Source organism: Galeopterus variegatus, unplaced genomic scaffold (assembly GCF_000696425.1).
Source record: "Galeopterus variegatus unplaced genomic scaffold, G_variegatus-3.0.2 Scaffold386, whole genome shotgun sequence".
Taxonomy (NCBI): domain Eukaryota; kingdom Metazoa; phylum Chordata; class Mammalia; order Dermoptera; family Cynocephalidae; genus Galeopterus; species Galeopterus variegatus.
This window is the reverse complement of record NW_007726497.1, coordinates 125,839-130,390: the sequence shown is the minus strand read 5'-3', so window position 1 is coordinate 130,390 and position 4,552 is coordinate 125,839. Positions and strand designations below refer to the sequence as shown.

General features: G+C 54.8%; 1 protein-coding gene across 1 annotated transcript in view; it reads left to right on the top strand.

Annotated features, from left to right (window-relative positions):
- The first annotated feature begins 2,754 nt into the window (after positions 1 to 2,754).
- The window catches only part of RALY (RALY heterogeneous nuclear ribonucleoprotein), an 80,863-nt gene continuing 79,065 nt past the window's right edge, over positions 2,755 to 4,552 (top strand). The window contains exon 1 of the mRNA XM_008568192.1: positions 2,755 to 3,212. The gene's annotated coding sequence lies outside the window, so the exon portion shown is untranslated. The remainder of the gene's footprint in view (positions 3,213 to 4,552) is intronic.

Sequence of the window (4,552 nt, the reverse complement as noted above, 5' to 3'; positions counted from 1 at the left end):
TTAGCTCACTGGGTGAGCGTGGTGCTGACAACACCAAGTCAAGGGTTGAGATCCCCTTACCGGTCATCTTTTTTTTTTTTTTAAAAAGGGTCAACTGCACAGTGATTCAGCATGCAGGCTCTAAAGTTGGACTCCATCATTTACTAGCTGTTTGACCTTGGGAAAGTTAACCTTTTTGTGTCCACACAGGGATAATAATAGTACTTACTTCATAGCGCTGTTGTAAGCATTAAATAAGCTTCAAAAGCACTAAGCAGATTGCTTGGCAACTAGTTAATGCTCCATAAATGTTAGCTAGTGTTGCCAGCATATTTCCCTAGAAACGTCTCCATACTGTAATCTTCAGGGATTCTTCTAGACACCACTGAGAGTCTTCCTGACATTTCTCTGTTCAATTTGTAGTCATTCGTTCAACAAATATTAAATTAGGGCCTATTGTTCTAAGCACTGAGGAATGAGCAAAACAGACAGTATCCTGTCCTTTTGGAGATCACACTGTAGTGGAAGGTGGGGATGGGAGAGAGATAATAAGCAAACATATAGTACTTCAGGTGGTAAGTGCTATGGAGAAAAAACCAGTAAGAAAGGGAATGAGGAAGTGCAGAGGAATGGGCTGTTCCTGTTTTAAATGTGGTCCAGAAAAGGCCTTTGAGGAAGTGACATTTCAGCAAAGAAATGAAGGTGAGGAGTGAGCCATACCAATATTTGGGAGAAGAGCATTTGAGGCAGACACAACAGCAAGTGCAGAGGCCCTGAGGCAACAGTGTCCTTGGCATGGTAGAAGAACAGGAAAGAAGCCAAAATGTGATTGCAGCAGAGTGAGAGGGGTAAGAGCAATGACGGATGAGGTTAGAAGGTTGGCAGAGGGCAGGTCACACATGAACTAATCCTCAGTACCAGCAGGGAACAGAACATCATCTGCACAGGCAAATTTTATAACCGAGGACATGAACAGAGAGGAGTGAGAGTCTCAAGGTGCCTGATGGGGGGCTGAAAGGAGGTCAGAGAAGATTTCTAAGAGCAGATAGTTCCTGAACTGAGTGTTGAAGGATGAAATGGAGGCATTTGGGCAGAGAGGGAGGAGCAATCCAAGTAGTGAAAATGCTACAGCAGAGGGTGTTGAGAGAATGTGATGTATTCAAGCAAATATGGTAAGGCTAGTGTTCCGGGAGGGAGGTGTGGAGCCAGGCAATGGTCAGAAACAGAGCAGACCAGGTTGACCGGCTAGATTCATTAATCGATTGATTGATTCATTGATTCACTCAAGTGTTTACTGAACACTAGGTGTGCACCAAATGTTGCACTAGGTCTGGGAACATAGTGATGTACTCAACTTGCATTCTAGTGGGGGAGACAGACAAAAAAATGACGAGGCCAAACTAGAGAACATCTTTAGACGGGGTTCAGGGAAGACCTCTCCAAAGAGACATTTAAGCAGAATTGGGGAAAGAACGTTCCAGGCTCTGCTCTCAGTGTCACCATTTCTCTGATTTGATTTCAATTCCGTTTGAAGTGGGGCATGGAGGTCATCAAACAACAGAAGGGCACTTATAATTCCTGGTCTGGCAGAGCCAAGAATCTCAATTCAAACTATGCGCCATTCTCAGGAATCTCATTTCTTAGGCAGGATCTGGGGGAAGCGATGTGAAAAATACAATTATGAAATCACAGGTCAGATGAGACATGGAGAATCTGGCCAGTTCCCAGCCTTCAGGGAAGTCCATAGCTGAGGACCGAAGGACAACGGTCCCCTTGTGCTTTCAGAAGACCCCTCTGGCTGTTTCGTGGGGGCCGGAGGTTGGGGGTGGGAGACACTGGAGGCTGGAAATCTCATTCAAGTGAGAGATCCCGGCAGGAAAAATGTTTAGGAAAGAAGACCGCCACCGGATCAAGTTATTAAACATCTTCTGCATCCCAGGTAAAGGCAGCTGAATTTAATCCTTCTTCTTTGGGTGAGGGTTACAACTCCTCCCCAGCCCCACCCTAACCGCGGCCTCTCCACCTAGTCCCCGCGTAGGCAGCGAGTGATCTTCACCGAGTTCAGGAGCCAGGTTCCTTGAAAGTGAAAGGACCTGGTGCTTATTCCCTCCTTTTCTCTCCCAGATCCCTCGGGCACCGCCCCCAGCCCGCCGGTTTGGGCCTCATCTCCAGGCCCCGCCCACCCCAAGCACCACCCACTTGGCCCTCCTTTAGCGCATGCCTCCTTCCGGCTTCTCCTCAGAGTGGCTCCCCCTGGGCCCCCTCTTCCGTGCTCGGCTTCCGGGCCCACCTCTTTCTTACCCGCTTCTCGGCTTCTCTTGGGCCTCGCCCGGACCCCTCCACTTGTGACTCTCCCTCTGGGCACGGTCTCCCCTTTGCACTGCCCACAGCCCCTCCCTCTTTCAAGCGCTGCCCTGGCTCCCGGCTCTCCGAGGCCTCCACAATCTTCCCTACAGTTCTTGCGCCCGTCTTCCCAGGGCATCACCTCCCTCTCACTCCCGCCCCGCCTTCGGCTCCAAACTGGTGCAAGTGACTATCTTCCCGCCCTTAGCCCCGCCTCCCTGGCCCCACCTCAGTCCCTCCTCCCGGTCAGGCTCCACCCCCCGCCCCGCCTTCGGCTCCAAACTGGTGCAAGTGCCTATCTTCCCGCCCTTAGCCCCGCCTCCCTGGCCCCACCTCAGTCCCTCCTCCCGGTCAGGCTCCACCCCCCGCCCCGCCTTTCTTCTCTCCCCGCCGAAGCTCTGGACCTTTCCAAAGCCAGACTGAGTGGGTGGGGAGAGCCCTTGCGTCCGGGGAGTCGGGCTTTGTCAGGGCGGGGCTCCGAACTCCTCGTGTTCGTGTCACCGTGTCCTTCCCAGGAGACAGAGGCGGCGGGGAGGGAAAGCCCTGCGCTGGGGCCGAAGCGGCGGGCGGGGCCGAGCTGAGGGAAGCCGATCCGGGTGCCCCCACCCCCGCGCGCCTCAGTGGTGCCTGCCGAGGGAAGGACTCGCTGCTGCGGTCCTCGTGCCGCTGTCAGTGCGGCGGGGCGCGCGAGCTGTGCGGGCGCAGGGTAGCCAAACCTAGAGAAGCCGAGGGGGTGGTAGCAGCAGCGACTCCCGCGTGTGTGCTCAGCCTCCTCACGCCGCGGCCGAGGCCGCCGCCGCCTGCCTTCCTTCCTCCCTCCTTTCCGCCCCCGAGTGCGGCGGCACCGCCTCCTTCCGTACGCGCGGCTTCCTCCAGACCGCTTGGTGCCGGTGAGTGGGGGCCGCGGACGTTTCCTTAAGGGTGCGGGGGGGGGTGTTCCTTGTGCTTTTTCTGTCGCCCACCTCTTCTGGCTGGCCGCTGCCTATCTTTAGCAACTCTTGTTTTTGGCCATTCGGGGAGTCCTGGGAGCCAGAGTTAACTCTAGGCCCCCTCCCCTCGCACCTTCCTCCTACCCGGGCTCGCCGCCCTAGGTCGCCGGCCCCCGCCGATCCGCGCCCGCTCTGGGCCGTCCTGGCGATCACTGCCCGCTTACCCCCCGCAGGCCGGGCCTGGGCCAGGAGTTGGCGGGGTGGGCCCGCGCCCGCTCGGAAGTTGGAGTCTTTTGTGCTCGCGCTCCGCCCCGCCCGGCGAGGGGAGGAGGGAGGGGAGCGGAGGCCGCGCGGGAGAGGCCTCGGGCGGGCCCGCCCTTGGCTCTGGCTCTGGCTCCGGCCCGGGACCGGGCTTCTTCCGTATGTCCCGCCCGGGCTGAGTCCGGGAGGCGCGCAGAACTGGTCCTGCCTCACGTCCCATGGGCCTGAGCCCCTCTGCCCCCCACTCTGTCGGTCCTGGGCTCATTGCACACTTAGGGCCCGGAAAGGAACAACAGGCCCTTGAACTGGGGCGGTATTCCAACCTTCACTCAGCCCCCTTCTCGGCGGAGCCTCAGTTTGCCCCTCCGTGAAATGGGAAGAGAAACTCCCCTCACAGGGTGTTTGTAGATTCAGGGAGGGAACTAATATTTGAGAAAAGTGTCTATTTCCAAGAGGTAGCATTTAATGAGACTTGACTCTGGCACTTTATAAGCCTTGTTTCATTTAATGCTCACAATGGCCTTCTGGGGTTATCCCCGTTTACGGAAGCAGAAATCAAGGCGCAGAGAGGTTAAATAATTTGTTCCAAGTCACAGTAGCCATGGAAGTGTAAAGCAGTGGTGCTGATGCCTGTTATTTATTTCTTGGAGTGAGCATATGTAATCTCTTAGTGCAGAGAGGATTTAGTTAGAGACATTAAAGATATTTGGTTAGAGATGTAACTCTGAGTTCTCCTTGATTCTTGGGCCAGTGTCCACCATACTGTGGATGAAATCCCATTCTGGGGCTACCAGAAGTCCGAGGGAAAGGTTAGGATGAATTTCTTGCTAGTATTCCGTTTAGACGTTCATGGATGCAGGGGACTGACTCCTAGATCTCAAGCACAACTGAAGTCCCTTGGCGTTTTGGCTCAAGGAACCTTTGTCTGTTTTATAAACAGTAAGGTCCATCCTTTAGTTTGTTTATGGCACATTCCTCCCCCCAAATCTTGCGTGTTCTCTGTTATTTAGATTAATAGATCTTGGTTGGCGGGGGGGGGG